The sequence below is a fragment of the Entelurus aequoreus genome, linkage group LG04, assembly GCF_033978785.1.
Source record: "Entelurus aequoreus isolate RoL-2023_Sb linkage group LG04, RoL_Eaeq_v1.1, whole genome shotgun sequence".
NCBI lineage: Eukaryota > Metazoa > Chordata > Actinopteri > Syngnathiformes > Syngnathidae > Entelurus > Entelurus aequoreus.
The window spans coordinates 8,810,923-8,828,422 of record NC_084734.1 but is presented as its reverse complement, the minus strand read 5'-3'; positions in this window follow the sequence as shown (position 1 = coordinate 8,828,422).

The following is a 17,500-nucleotide window of genomic DNA, read 5'->3' as shown; positions in this document are numbered from 1 at the left end:
TGAAGATTAAAAACCAATTACAAACAAAAAATTCAAAAAATAAATAAATGAACTAAAAGCCGTCTTTTTCTCACAATGTGTCGACTTTTTTCTTATACAATTGGGAACAATTTCTCACGTTCTTTCTGTTTCTGTAATGTTGCAATATTTTCCCGTAAAATTATTACTTTTTAATGCAAAACGGTGACATTTGTCTTATAAAAGTCTGACTTTTATCACAATATTGCCAATTTTCTTGTTGTTCTTGTCAAATAGTGACATGTTTTGAGTAAAATGATGACTTGCCAAGTACAATTTCGATTATTATTATAATATTGCCAACATTTGAAAGTTTTCTTATAAAATTGTGACTTTTGTCGAGTAAAATGACGACTCTTTTCATAAAATTGCCGACATTTTAAGCTTTTCTTGTAAAATTGCGACTTGGTAACACACACTACAGCTAACCACACACACAGCCTCACACGCACACTCTTGGATTTTGACACACACACCATTCTATAGTTTATTTGGTTAGTATCGTTTGATTATTATATATATATATTGTCTATATATATAATAAATCATAGAGCTTTTCTGCCCCCTTGTGTCTGCGTCGTCAACTCCCTTCAGTAAACATAACAGTTATTGAGTAAAATTCCAACTTTTCTCATAATATTGCACAAATGTTCAGTTTTTCTCGTCAAATTTTGGCTTGCCTTGAGTAAAATGACGACTTTTATTATAACACTGCCAAAATTCGAAGTTTTTCTCGTGAAATTGCGACCTTTTTCTTGTGAAATTCCAACTCATTTTACACAACAAGCTTTTTTCTATTTGCATAGTATTTATATGTTATTAATGTTGTAAATATATATCTTTATATAACTAGAAAGGCTGGTCCTAAAGAGGGAGGCGTTTTTCTCAGGTCTCAAGAAGGTAACAAATATAGGCGGTGTAGCTCGGTTGGTAGAGTGGCCGTGCCAGCAACTTGAGGGTTCCAGGTTCGACCCCCGCTTCCGCCATCCTAGTCACTGCCGTTGTGTCCTTGGGCAAGACACTTTACCCACCTGCTCCCAGTGCCACCCACACTGGTTTCAATGTAACTCAGATATTGGGTTTCACTATGTAAAGCGCTTTGAGTCACTAGAGAAAAAGCGCTATATAAATATAATTCACTTCACAAATACAAGAGTGTGTGTGTCAGGTTCGAACACTGATATACTAAACAAGACAAGAAGCAAGGAATCAAACAGAGACACAATTAAATTGAAACGTGTACATCTGTACCCTTGGCAACAGCTGTTTCTAAAGGGACGGGGGGTCGTAAACAGCCATCGCCTTTGATTACAAAACAGTTAAAAAAAAAAAAAAAAAAAAAAGGTCGCCTGGAGGGGAGTCTGGTCCTGCTTCCTCTCCGCTTTGTAGTTATTGGGTCAAGACAAAATCTTTCTGCGGATTACAACACATCAAAGAAACAGAACACCATCATGTTGCTTCTCGCCGGGAACTCATGGCAACATAACGTTTTGTTATTCTGACAGTGTGTGTGTGTGTGTGTGTGTGTGTGTGTGTGTGTGTGTGTGTGTGTGTGTGTGTGTGTGTGTGTGTGTGTGTGTGTGTGTGTGTGTGTGTGTGTGTGTGTGTGTGTGTGTGTGTGTGTGTGTGTGTGGTCTACAAATGGGCCATTATTAGTCTTTCCCTGGTCAGTGATGCTTTAATGGACTCAAAAGTTTCCCCATTTGTTGAAAGCGTCTATAATAATAAGAGGGATATCATCTCTGTGTGTTCCTCACATCCATTCATTTGGCATCGTAATGCAATTGTGTGTGAGGAACAAGTGGAGATGCTTTGATTATTAGATCAGCCTCCTCGCGGGGATGGAGTGTGGAAGGGCAGCCAGTTGGCCATAATTGGTTGAAGGCACTAATTGGGTGAGGACAGTCAATAGCAGGCATGTAACGGAAATGACAACAAAGTAGTCTCACTCCAGAATGCAGTCTGGTCATTTTGAAAACAAAGATATTTGACGATTAATAGTTGTAGTCTTATAGCAATTCCTGAATATTTAGGACAACTTCCAAAAAAAATATGTAACAGGGCTTCACTGCAGCCGATACCAGCTGATTACGTTGATATTTTTTTATCGTCACAAAATGTTTTTTCTTTTTCAAAAAAAAATTCCCATTATGTTTATAAAGTCAGTAAATACGTCCCTGGACACATGAGGACTTTGAATATGACCAATGTATGATCCGGTAACTACTTGGTATCGCATCCATACCTAAATGTGTGGTATCGTCCAAAACTAAAGTAAAGTATCAGAGGAGAGAAGAATAAGTGATTATTACATTTGAACAGAAGTGTAGATAGAACATGTTAAAACAGAAAATAAAAAGATATTAACAGTAAATGAACAAATAGATTAATTATCAATTTTTACAGTTTGTTCTATATAATGTAGACAAAATAATAGGTCGATAAATGATAAAATCGTATTTTTAGTTTGCACAAAGCGGCTCTTTAGCGCCACCCTGGTGGCTCCCTGGAGCATTTTTAAAAAAGGATTGAAAATGGAAAAAGACGGGGGGAAATAATGTTTTTGTTTTAGTATGTTTTTTGTTTGAAGACAAAAATGACACAAACCTTCCCACTTGTTAGAACTACCACAGTTTAATATGTTTGTGTGTACGCTTCACTGATGATGGTCAATTGTCCTACTAATTTCGGCGGTTCTTGAACCCACCATAGTGTGGACTGTGACGCAACAGTTTGTTTACATGTCAAATCTTCCACTCCTTCTTTGTCTCATTTTGTCCACCAAAAGTTTTATGCCGTGCATGATAAAATCGTTTTTTTCGGTCTAGCACGGGACGGCTCTCGAGCTGCTTGCGGTTCTTTAGCGCCGCCCTAGTGGCTCCCTGGAGCATTTTTTTTTTAAAAGGATGGAAAATGGAAAAAGACAGGGGGGGAAAATGACACAAACCTTCCCACTTGTTAGAACTACCACAGTTTAATATGTTTGTGTGTACGCTTCACTGATGATGGTCAACATCGTTTTGTCCTACTAATTTCGGCGGTTCTTGAACTCACCATAGTGTGGACTGTGACGCAACAGTTTGTTTACAAAACATCGACACCCAAATGTGTGGTATCATCCAAAACTAATGTCAAGTATCAAAGAAGAGAAGAATAAGTGATTATTACATTTGAACAGAAGTGTAGATAGAACATGTTGAAAGAGAAAATAAAAAGATATTAACACTAAATTAACAAATAGATTAATTATCAATTTTTTACAGTTTGTTCTTTATAATGTAGACAAAATAATGGGTAAATAAATGATAAAATCATATTTTTAGTCTAGCACAAGGCGGCTCTTTAGCGCCGCCCTAGTGGCTCCCTGGAGCATTTTTTAAAAAAGGATTGAAAATGGAAAAAGACGGGGGGGAAATAATGTTTTTGTTTTAGTATGTTTTTTGTTTGAGGACAAAAATGACACAAACCTTCCCACTTGTTAGAACTACCACAGTTTAATATGTTTGTGTGTACGCTTCACTGATGATGGTCAATTGTCCTACTAATTTCGGCGGTTCTTGAACCCACCATAGTGTGGACTGTGACGCAACAGTTTGTTTACATGTCAAATCTTCCACTCCTTCTTTGTCTCATTTTGTCCACCAAAACTTTTATGCTGTGCATGATAAAATCGTTTTTTCAGTCTAGCACGGGACGGCTCTCGAGCTGCTTGCGGTTCTTTAGTGCCGCCCTAGTGGCTCCCTGGAGCATTTTTTTTTTTAAAAAGGATGGAAAATGGAAAAAGACAGGGGGGGAAAATGACACAAACCTTCCCACTTGTTAGAACTACCACAGTTTAATATGTTTGTGTGTACGCTTCACTGATGATGGTCAACATCGTTTTGTCCTACTAAATTCGGCGGTTCTTGAACTCACCATAGTGTGGACTGTGACGCAACAGTTTGTTTACAAAACATCGACACCTAAATGTGTGGTATCATCCAAAACTAATGTAAAGTATCAAAGAAGAGAAGAATAAGTGATTATTACATTTGAACAGAAGTGTAGATAGAACATGTTAAAAGAGAAAATAAAAAGATATTAACAGTAAATTAACAAATAGATTAATTATCAATTTTTTACAGTTTGTTCTTTATAATGTAGACAAAATAATAGGTCGATAAATGATAAAATCGTATTTTTAGTCTAGCACGGGACGGCTCTTTAGCGCCGCCCTAGTGGCTCCCTGGAGCATTTTTTTAAAAAGGCTTGAAAATGGAAAAAAACGGGGGGGAAATAATGTTTTTGTTTTAGTATGTTTTTTGTTTGAAGACAAAAATGACACAAACCTTCCCACTTGTTAGAACTACCACAGTTTAATATGTTTGTGTGTATGCTTCACTGATGATGGTCAATTGTCCTACTAATTTCTGCGGTTCTTGAACCCACCATAGTGTGGACTGTGACGCAACAGTTTGTTTACATGTCAAATCTTCCACTCCTTCTTTGTCTCATTTTGTCCACCAAAAGTTTTATGCTGTGCATGATAAAATCGTTTTTTCGGTCTAGCACGGGACGGCTCTCGAGCTGCTTGCGGTTCTTTAGCGCCGCCCTAGTGGCTCCCTGGAGCATTTTTTTTTAAAAGGATGGAAAATGGAAAAAGACAGGGGGGGAAAATGACACAAACCTTCCCACTTGTTAGAACTACCACAGTTTAATATGTTTGTGTGTACGCTACACTGATGATGGTCAACATCGTTTTGTCCTACTAATTTCGGCGGTTCTTGAACTCACCATAGTGTGGACTGTGACGCAACAGTTTGTTTACAAAACATCGACACCCAAATGTGTGGTATCATCCAAAACTAATGTAAAGTATCAAAGGAGAGAAGAATAAGTGATTATTACATTTGAACAGAAGTGTAGATAGAACATGTTAAAAGAGAAAATAAGCAGATATTAACAGTAAATGAACATGTTGATTAATAATACATTTTTTACAGTTTGTTCTTTATAATGTAGACAAAATAATAGGTAGATAAATGATAAAATCATATTTTTAGTCTAGCACAAGGCGGCTCTTTAGCGCCGCCCTTGTGGCTCCCTGGAGCATTTTTTAAAAAAGGATTGAAAATGGAAAAAAACGGGGGGGAAATAATGTTTTTGTTTTAGTATGTTTTTTGTTTGAAGACAAAAATGACACAAACCTTCCCACTTGTTAGAACTACCACAGTTTAATATGTTTGTGTGTACGCTTCACTGATGATGGTCAATTGTCCTACTAATTTCGGCGGTTCTTGAACCCACCATAGTGTGGACTGTGACGCAACAGTTTGTTTACATGTCAAATCTTCCACTCCTTCTTTGTCTCATTTTGTCCACCAAAACTTTTATGCTGTGCATGATAAAATCGTTTTTTCAGTCTAGCACGGGACGGCTCTCGAGCTGCTTGCGGTTCTTTAGTGCCGCCCTAGTGGCTCCCTGGAGCATTTTTTTTTTTAAAAAGGATGGAAAATGGAAAAAGACAGGGGGGGAAAATGACACAAACCTTCCCACTTGTTAGAACTACCACAGTTTAATATGTTTGTGTGTACGCTTCACTGATGATGGTCAACATCGTTTTGTCCTACTAAATTCGGCGGTTCTTGAACTCACCATAGTGTGGACTGTGACGCAACAGTTTGTTTACAAAACATCGACACCTAAATGTGTGGTATCATCCAAAACTAATGTAAAGTATCAAAGAAGAGAAGAATAAGTGATTATTACATTTGAACAGAAGTGTAGATAGAACATGTTAAAAGAGAAAATAAAAAGATATTAACAGTAAATTAACAAATAGATTAATTATCAATTTTTTACAGTTTGTTCTTTATAATGTAGACAAAATAATAGGTCGATAAATGATAAAATCGTATTTTTAGTCTAGCACGGGACGGCTCTTTAGCGCCGCCCTAGTGGCTCCCTGGAGCATTTTTTTAAAAAGGCTTGAAAATGGAAAAAAACGGGGGGGAAATAATGTTTTTGTTTTAGTATGTTTTTTGTTTGAAGACAAAAATGACACAAACCTTCCCACTTGTTAGAACTACCACAGTTTAATATGTTTGTGTGTATGCTTCACTGATGATGGTCAATTGTCCTACTAATTTCTGCGGTTCTTGAACCCACCATAGTGTGGACTGTGACGCAACAGTTTGTTTACATGTCAAATCTTCCACTCCTTCTTTGTCTCATTTTGTCCACCAAAAGTTTTATGCTGTGCATGATAAAATCGTTTTTTCGGTCTAGCACGGGACGGCTCTCGAGCTGCTTGCGGTTCTTTAGCGCCGCCCTAGTGGCTCCCTGGAGCATTTTTTTTTAAAAGGATGGAAAATGGAAAAAGACAGGGGGGGAAAATGACACAAACCTTCCCACTTGTTAGAACTACCACAGTTTAATATGTTTGTGTGTACGCTACACTGATGATGGTCAACATCGTTTTGTCCTACTAATTTCGGCGGTTCTTGAACTCACCATAGTGTGGACTGTGACGCAACAGTTTGTTTACAAAACATCGACACCCAAATGTGTGGTATCATCCAAAACTAATGTAAAGTATCAAAGGAGAGAAGAATAAGTGATTATTACATTTGAACAGAAGTGTAGATAGAACATGTTAAAAGAGAAAATAAGCAGATATTAACAGTAAATGAACATGTTGATTAATAATACATTTTTTACAGTTTGTTCTTTATAATGTAGACAAAATAATAGGTAGATAAATGATAAAATCATATTTTTAGTCTAGCACAAGGCGGCTCTTTAGCGCCGCCCTTGTGGCTCCCTGGAGCATTTTTTAAAAAAGGATTGAAAATGGAAAAAAACGGGGGGGAAATAATGTTTTTGTTTTAGTATGTTTTTTGTTTGAAGACAAAAATGACAGAAACCTTCCCACTTGTTAGAACTACCACAGTTTAATATGTTTGTGTGTACGCTTCACTGATGATGGTCAATTGTCCTACTAATTTCGGCGGTTCTTGAACCCACCATAGTGTGGACTGTGATGCAACAGTTTGTTTACATGTCAAATCTTCCACTCCTTCTTTGTCTCATTTTGTCCACCAAAAGTTTTATGCTGTGCATGATAAAATCGTTTTTTCGGTCTAGCACGGGACGGCTCTCGAGCTGCTTGCGGTTCTTTAGCGCCGCCCTAGTGGCTCCATGTAGCATTTTTTTTAAAAAGGATGGAAAATGGAAAAAGACAGGGGGGAAATATGACACAGACCTTCCCACTTGTTAGAACTACCACAGTTTAATATGTTTGTGTGTACGCTTCACTGATGATGGTCAACATCGTTTTGTCCTACTAATTTCGGCGGTTCTTGAACTCACCATAGTGTGGACTGTGACGCAACAGTTTGTTTACAAAACATCGACACCCAAATGTGTGGTATCATCCAAAACTAATGTCAAGTATCAAAGGAGAGAAGAATAAGTGATTATTACATTTGAACAGAAGTGTAGATAGAACATGTTAAAACAGAAAATAAGCAGATATTAACAGTAAATGAACATGTTGATTAATAATACATTTTTTACAGTTTGTTCTATATAATGTAGACAAAATAATAGGTAGATAAATGATAAAATCATATTTTTAGTCTAGCACAAGGCGGCTCTTTAGCGCCACCCCAGTGGCTCCCTGGAGCATTTTTTAAAAAGGGATGGAAAATGGAAAAAGACGGGGGGGAAATAATGTTTTTGTTTTAGTATGTTTTTTGTTTGAAGACAAAAATGACACAAACCTTCCCACTTGTTAGAACTACCACAGTTTAATATGTTTGTGTGTACGCTACACTGATGATGGTCAATTGTCCTACTAATTTCGGCGGTTCTTGAACCCACCATAGTGTGGACTGTGACGCAACAGTTTGTTTACATGTCAAATCTTCCACTCCTTCTTTGTCTCATTTTGTCCACCAAAAGTTTTATGCCGTGCATGATAAAATCGTTTTTTTCGGTCTAGCACGGGACGGCTCTCGAGCTGCTTGCCGTTCTTTAGCGCCGCCCTAGTGGCTCCCTGGAGCATTTTTTTTTTAAAAAGGATGGAAAATGGAAAAAGACAGGGGGAGAAAAATGACACAAACCTTCCCACTTGTTAGAACTACCACAGTTTAATATGTTTGTGTGTACGCTTCACTGATGATGGCCAACATCGTTTTGTCCTACTAAATTCGGCGGTTCTTGAACTCACCATAGTGTGGACTGTGACGCAACAGTTTGTTTACAAAACATCGACACCCAAATGTGTGGTATCATCCAAAACTAATGTCAAGTATCAAAGAAGAGAAGAATAAGTGATTATTACATTTGAACAGAAGTGTAGATAGAACATGTTAAAAAAGAAAATAAACAGATATTAACAGTAAATGAACATGTTGATTAATAATAATTTTTTTACAGTTTGTTCTTTATAATGTAGACAAAATAATAGGTCGATAAATGATAAAATCGTATTTTTAGTCTAGCACGGGGCGGCTCTTTAGCGCCGCCCTAGTGGCTCCCTGGAGCATTTTTTAAAAAGGGATGAAAAATGGAAAAAGACGGGGGGGAAATAATGTTTTTGTTTTAGTATGTTTTTTGTTTGAGGACAAAAATGACACAAACCTTCCCACTTGTTAGAACTACCACAGTTTAATATGTTTGTGTGTACGCTTCACTGATGATGGTCAACATCGTTTTGTCCTACTAATTTCGGCGGTTCTTGAACTCACCATAGTGTGGACTGTGACGCAACAGTTTGTTTACAAAACATCGACACCCAAATGTGTGGTATCATCCAAAACTAATGTAAAGTATCAAAGGAGAGAAGAAAAAGTGATTATTACATTTGAACAGAAGTGTAGATAGAACATGTTAAAAGAGAAAATAAGCAGATATTAACAGTAAATTAACAAATAGATTAATTATCAATTTTTTACAGTTTGTTCTTTATAATGTAGACAAAATAATAGGTCGATAAATGCTAAAATCGTATTTTTAGTTTAGCACGGGGCGGCTCTTTAGCGCCGCCCTAGTGGCTCCCTGGAGCATTTTTTTAAAAAGGATGGAAAATGGAAAAAGACGGGGGGGAAATAATGTTTTTGTTTTAGTATGTTTTTTGTTTGAGGACAAAAATGACACAAACCTTCCCACTTGTTAGAACTACCACAGTTTAATATGTTTGTGTGTATGCTTCACTGATGATGGTCAATTGTCCTACTAATTTCTGCGGTTCTTGAACCCACCATAGTGTGGACTGTGACGCAACAGTTTGTTTACATGTCAAATCTTCCACTCCTTCTTTGTCTCATTTTGTCCACCAAAAGTTTTATGCCGTGCATGATAAAATCGTTTTTTCGGTCTAGCACGGCACGGCTCTCGAGCTGCTCGCGGTTCTTTAGCGCCGCCCTAGTGGCTCCCTGGAGCATTTTTTTTTAAAAATGATGGAAAATGGAAAAAGACAGGGGGGGAAAATGACACAAACCTTCCCACTTGTTAGAACTACCACAGTTTAATATGTTTGTTTGTACGCTTCACTGATGATGGTCAACATCGTTTTGTCCTACTAATTTCGGCGGTTCTTGAACTCACCATAGTGTGGACTGTGACGCAACAGTTTGTTTACAAAACATCGACACCCAAATGTGTGGTATCATCCAAAACTAATGTCAAGTATCAAAGAAGAGAAGAATAAGTGATTATTACATTTGAACAGAAGTGTAGATAGAACATGTTAAAACAGAAAATAAGCAGATATTAACAGTAAATGAACATGTTGATTAATAATACATTTTTTACAGTTTGTTCTTTATAATGTAGACAAAATAATAGGTCGATAAATGATAAAATCATATTTTTAGTCTAGCACAAGGCGGCTCTTTAGCGCCGCCCTAGTGGCTCCCTGGAGCATTTTTTAAAAAGGGATGAAAAATGGAAAAAGACGGGGGGGGGGAAATAATGTTTTTGTTTTAGTATGTTTTTTGTTTGAGGACAAAAATGACACAAACCTTCCCACTTGTTAGAACTACCACAGTTTAATATGTTTGTGTATGCTTCACTGATGATGGTCAATTGTCCTACTAATTTCTGCGGTTCTTGAACCCACCATAGTGTGGACTGTGACGCAACAGTTTGTTTACATGTCAAATCTTCCACTCCTTCTTTGTCTCATTTTGTCCACCAAAAGTTTTATGCTGTGCATGATTAAAATTGTTTTTTCGGTCTAGCACGGGACGGCTCTCGAGCTGCTTGCGGTTCTTTAGCGCCGCCCTAGTGGCTCCCTGGAGCATTTGTTTTTAAAAAGGATGGAAAATGGAAAAAGACGGGGGGGGAAATGACACAAACCTTCCCACTTGTTAGAACTACCACAGTTTAATATGTTTGTGTGTACGCTTCACTGATGATGGTCAATTGTCCTACTAATTTCGGCGGTTCTTGAACTCACCATAGTGTGGACTGTGACGCAACAGTTTGTTTACATGTCAAATCTTCCACTCCTTGGTCTCGTTTTGTCCACCAAAAGTTGTATACTGTGTGTGAATGCACAAAGGCGAGCTTTGTTGATGTTGTTGACTTGTTGGAGCGCTAATCAGGCATATTTGGTCAAGCTAATCAATGCTAACATGCTATTTAGGCTAGCTGTATGTACATATTGCATCATTAGGCCTCGTTTGTAGGTATATTTGAGTCCATGTAATTTCCTTTACTTTTATCCTATTTGTATATAGTTTATATTTGCATGTCTCATGACAAATTATCTGTATGTAATATTGGCTGCATTTCAGATAGTTGTTTGTGTGCCATGTTGTTCCAGACCACAGCAAACGTTGCAAAGATTGTAATAAATCCATTAAAAGAAGACAGCCTGCCGTTTCCTTTAACTTGGACACACACATTTATACCTTTGGTCATTAAATGTCAATCATTTAGAGGAGATATCTCACCTTCTGAGTAGTCTCTGATTTACTAATGTTTTCCAATGTTGGAAAAATGTGTAGAATAAATATTACATTTCAACATTTTTGTCAACGAAGATTTGCTTCAGCCTGCGACACATGGTCATTTTGATAGTAGGCTAATATAGACACTTACATCACGTGTTGCCTTCATTATAACACTTATATAAGACTTTTAAAGTCATTTTGATAGTAGGCTAATATAGACACTTACATCATGTGTTGACTTCATTATAACACTTATATAAGACTTTTAAAGTCATTTTGATAGTAGGCTAATATAGACACTTACATCATGTGTTGACTTCATTATAACACTTATATAAGACTTTTAAAGTCATTTTGATAGTAGGCTAATATAGACACTTACATCACGTGTTGCCTTCATTATAACACTTATATAAGACTTTTAAAGTCATTTTGATAGTAGGCTAATATAGACACTTACATCATGTGTTGACTTCATTATAACACTTATATAAGACTTTTAAAGTCATTTTGATAGTAGGCTAATATAGACACTTACATCACGTGTTGCCTTCATTATAACACTTATATAAGACTTTTAAAGTCATTTTGATAGTAGGCTAATATAGACACTTACATCATGTGTTGACTTCATTATAACACTTATATAAGACTTTTAAAGTCATTTTGATAGTAGGCTAATATAGACACTTACATCATGTGTTGACTTCATTATAACACTTATATAAGACTTTTAAAGTCATTTTGATAGTAGGCTAATATAGACACTTACATCATGTGTTGTCTTCATTATAACACTTCTATAAGACTTTTAAAGTCATTTTGATAGTAGGCTAATATAGACACTTACATCATGTGTTGACTTCATTATAACACTTATATAAGACTTTTAAAGTCATTTTGATAGTAGGCTAATATAGACACTTACATCATGTGTTGTCTTCATTATAACACTTCTATAAGACTTTTAAAGTCATTTTGATAGTAGGCTAATATAGACACTTACATCATGTGTTGACTTCATTATAACACTTATATAAGACTTTTAAAGTCATTTTGATAGTAAGCTAATATAGACACTTACATCATGTGTTGACTTCATTATAACACTTATATAAGACTTTTAAAGTCATTTTGATAGTAGGCTAATATAGACACTTACATCACGTGTTGCCTTCATTATAACACTTATATAAGACTTTTAAAGTCATTTTGATAGTAGGCTAATATAGACACTTACATCATGTGTTGTCTTCATTATAACACTTCTATAAGACTTTTAAAGTCATTTTGATAGTAGGCTAATATAGACACTTACATCATGTGTTGACTTCATTATAACACTTATATAAGACTTTTAAAGTCATTTTGATAGTAAGCTAATATAGACACTTACATCATGTGTTGACTTCATTATAACACTTATATAAGACTTTTAAAGTCATTTTGATAGTAGGCTAATATAGACACTTACATCATGTGTTGACTTCATTATAACACTTATATAAGACTTTTAAAGTCATTTTGATAGTAGGCTAATATAGACACTTACATCATGTGTTGACTTCATTATAACACTTATATAAGACTTTTAAAGTCATTTTGATAGTAGGCTAATATAGACACTTACATCATGTGTTGTCTTCATTATAACACTTCTATAAGACTTTTAAAGTCATTTTGATAGTAGGCTAATATAGACACTTACATCATGTGTTGACTTCATTATAACACTTATATAAGACTTTTAAAGTCATTTTGATAGTAAGCTAATATAGACACTTACATCATGTGTTGACTTCATTATAACACTTATATAAGACTTTTAAAGTCATTTTGATAGTAGGCTAATATAGACACTTACATCACGTGTTGCCTTCATTATAACACTTATATAAGACTTTTAAAGTCATTTTGATAGTAGGCTAATATAGACACTTACATCATGTGTTGTCTTCATTATAACACTTCTATAAGACTTTTAAAGTCATTTTGATAGTAGGCTAATATAGACACTTACATCATGTGTTGACTTCATTATAACACTTATATAAGACTTTTAAAGTCATTTTGATAGTAAGCTAATATAGACACTTACATCATGTGTTGACTTCATTATAACACTTATATAAGACTTTTAAAGTCATTTTGATAGTAGGCTAATATAGACACTTACATCATGTGTTGACTTCATTATAACACTTATATAAGACTTTTAAAGTCATTTTGATAGTAGGCTAATATAGACACTTACATCATGTGTTGACTTCATTATAACACTTATATAAGACTTTTAAAGTCATTTTGATAGTAGGCTAATATAGACACTTACATCATGTGTTGACTTCATTATAACACTTATATAAGACTTTTAAAGTCATTTTGATAGTAGGCTAATATAGACACTTACATCATGTGTTGACTTCATTATAACACTTATATAAGACTTTTAAAGTCATTTTGATAGTAGGCTAATATAGACACTTACATCATGTGTTGACTTCATTATAACACTTATATAAGACTTTTAAAGTCATTTTGATAGTAGGCTAATATAGACACTTACATCATGTGTTGACTTCATTATAACACTTATATAAGACTTTTAAAGTCATTTTGATAGTAGGCTAATATAGACACTTACATCATGTGTTGACTTCATTATAACACTTATATAAGACTTTTAAAGTCATTTTGATAGTAGGCTAATATAGACACTTACATCATGTGTTGCCTTCATTATAACACTTATATAAGACTTTTAAAGTCATTTTAGGGGCGGCATGGCGTAGTGGGTTGAGCGGCCTTGCCAGAAACCTGAGGGTTGCAGGTTCGCTCCCCGCCTCTTACCATCCAAAAATCGCTGCCGTTGTGTCCTTGGGCAGGACACTTCACCCTTGCCCCCGGTGCCGCTCACACCGGAGAATGAATGATGAATGAATGAGTTGTAAAAATGAATGATGGGTTCTCACTTCTCTGTGAAGCGCTTTGAGTGTCTAGAAAAGCGCTATATAAATCTAATCCATTATTATTATTATTTTGATAGTAGGCTAATATAGACACTTACATCATGTGTTGACTTCATTATAACACTTATATAAGACTTTTAAAGTCATTTTGATAGTAGGCTAATATAGACACTTACATCATGTGTTGCCTTCATTATAACACTTATATAAGACTTTTAAAGTCATTTTGATAGTAGGCTAATATAGCTAATATAGACACTTACATCATGTGTTGCCTTCATTATAACACTTATATAAGACTTTTAAAGTCATTTTGATAGTAGGCTAATATAGACACTTACATCATGTGTTGACTTCATTATAACACTTATATAAGACTTTTAAAGTCATTTTGATAGTAGGCTAATATAGACACTTACATCATGTGTTGCCTTCATTATAACACTTATATAAGACTTTTAAAGTCATTTTGATAGTAGGCTAATATAGCTAATATAGACACTTACATCATGTGTTGCCTTCATTATAACACTTATATAAGACTTTTAAAGTCATTTTGATAGTAGGCTAATATAGACACTTACATCATGTGTTGACTTCATTATAACACTTATATAAGACTTTTAAAGTCATTTTGATAGTAGGCTAATATAGACACTTACATCATGTGTTGCCTTCATTATAACACTTATATAAGACTTTTAAAGTCATTTTGATAGTAGGCTAATATAGACACTTACATCATGTGTTGCCTTCATTATAACACTTATATAAGACTTTTAAAGTCATTTTGATAGTAGGCTAATATAGCTAATATAGACACTTACATCATGTGTTGTCTTCATTATAACACTTATATAAGACTTTTAAAGTCATTTTGATAGTAGGCTAATATAGCTAATATAGACACTTACATCATGTGTTGCCTTCATTATAACACTTATATAAGACTTTTAAAGTCATTTCGATTGTAGGCTAATATAGCTAATATAGACACCTACATCATGTGTTGCCTTCATTATAACACTTATGTAAGACTTTTAAAGTCATTTTGATAGTAGGCTAATATAACTAATATAGACACTTACATCATGTGTTGTCTTCATTATAACACTTATATAAGACTTTTAAAGTCATTTTGATAGTAGGCTAATATAGCTAATATAGACACTTACATCATGTGTTGCCTTCATTATAACACTTATATAAGACTTTTAAAGTCATTTTGATAGTAGGCTAATATAACTAATATAAACACTTACATCATGTGTTGTCTTCATTATAACACTTATATAAGACTTTTAAAGTCATTTTGATAGTAGGCTAATATAGCTAATATAGACACTTACATCATGTGTTGCCTTCATTATAACACTTATATAAGACTTTTAAAGTCATTTTGATAGTAGGCTAATATAGCTAATATAGACACTTACATCATGTGTTGCCTTCATTATAACACTTATATAAGACTTTTAAAGTCATTTTGATAGTAGGCTAATATAACTAATATAAACACTTACATCATGTGTTGTCTTCATTATAACACTTATATAAGACTTTTAAAGTCATTTTGATAGTAGGCTAATATAGCTAATATAGACACTTACATCATGTGTTGCCTTCATTATAACACTTATATAAGACTTTTAAAGTCATTTTGATAGTAGGCTAATATAGCTAATATAGACACTTACATCATGTGTTGTCTTCATTATAACACTTATGTAAGACTTTTAAAGTCATTTTGATAGTAGGCTAATATAGACACTTACATCATGTGTTGTCTTCATTATAACACTTATATAAGACTTTTAAAGTCATTTTGATAGTAGGCTAATATAGACACTTACATCATGTGTTGTCTTCATTATAACACTTATACAAGACTTTTAAAGTCATTTTGATAGTAGGCTAATATAGCTAATATAGACACTTACATCATGTGTTGCCTTCATTATAACACTTATATAAGACTTTTAAAGTCATTTTGATAGTAGGCTAATATAGCTAATATAGACACTTACATCATGTGTTGCCTTCATTATAACACTTATATAAGACTTTTAAAGTCATTTTGATAGTAGGCTAATATAGCTAATATAGACACTTACATCATGTGTTGACTTCATTATAACACTTATATAAGACTTTTAAAGTCATTTTGATAGTAGGCTAATATAGCTAATATAGACACTTACATCATGTGTTGCCTTCATTATAACACTTATATAAGACTTTTAAAGTCATTTTGATAGTAGGCTAATATAGCTAATATAGACACTTACATCATGTGTTGTCTTCATTATAACACTTATGTAAGACTTTTAAAGTCATTTTTATAGTAGGCTAATATAGACACTTACATCATGTGTTGTCTTCATTATAACACTTATATAAGACTTTTAAAGTCATTTTGATAGTAGGCTAATATAGACACTTACATCATGTGTTGTCTTCATTATAACACTTATACAAGACTTTTAAAGTCATTTTGATAGTAGGCTAATATAGCTAATATAGACACTTACATCATGTGTTGCCTTCATTATAACACTTATATAAGACTTTTAAAGTCATTTTGATAGTAGGCTAATACAGCTAATATAGACACTTACATCATGTGTTGCCTTCATTATAACACTTATATAAGACTTTTAAAGTCATTTTGATAGTAGGCTAATATAGCTAATATAGACACTTACATCATGTGTTGACTTCATTATAACACTTATATAAGACTTTTAAAGTCATTTTGATAGTAGGCTAATATAGCTAATATAGACACTTACATCATGTGTTGTCTTCATTATAACACTTATGTAAGACTTTTAAAGTCATTTTGATAGTAGGCTAATATAGCTCATATAGACACTTACATCATGTGTTGTCTTCATTATATCACTTATATAAGGCTTTTAAAGTCATTTTGATAGTAGGCTAGTATAACTAATATAGACACTTACATCATGTGTTGCCTTCATTATTACACTTATATAAGACTTTTAAAGTCATTTTGATAGTAGGCTAATATAGCTAATATAGACACTTACATCATGTGTTGCCTTCATTATAAGATTTATATAAGACCTTTAAAATCATTTTGATAGTAGGCTAGTATAGCTAATATAGACACTTACATCATGTGTTGCCTTCATTATAACACTTATATAAGACTTTTAAAGTCATTTTGATAGTAGGCTATTATAGCTAGTATAGACACTTACTATACATTATGTGTTGTATTCATTATAACACTTATATAAGACTTTTAAAGTCATTTTGATAGTAGGCTATTATAGCTAATATAGACATTGACATCACTTAATAATAATAATAATAATAGATTTTATTTGTAAAAAAGCACTTTACATTGAGCAAACAACCTCAAAGTGCTACAGTGTATTAAAAATGTTTAATTAAAGGATAATAAAAATGTAAAAAAAAATAAAAACTAGAACAGCCTAATAGCTAGAACTAGTATGCATATATCTAAAAAAAAAAGGCTTTTTTAAAAACAAGTGTTTTTAAGCCTTTTTTAAAAGCATCCACGTTCTGTGGTGCCCTCAG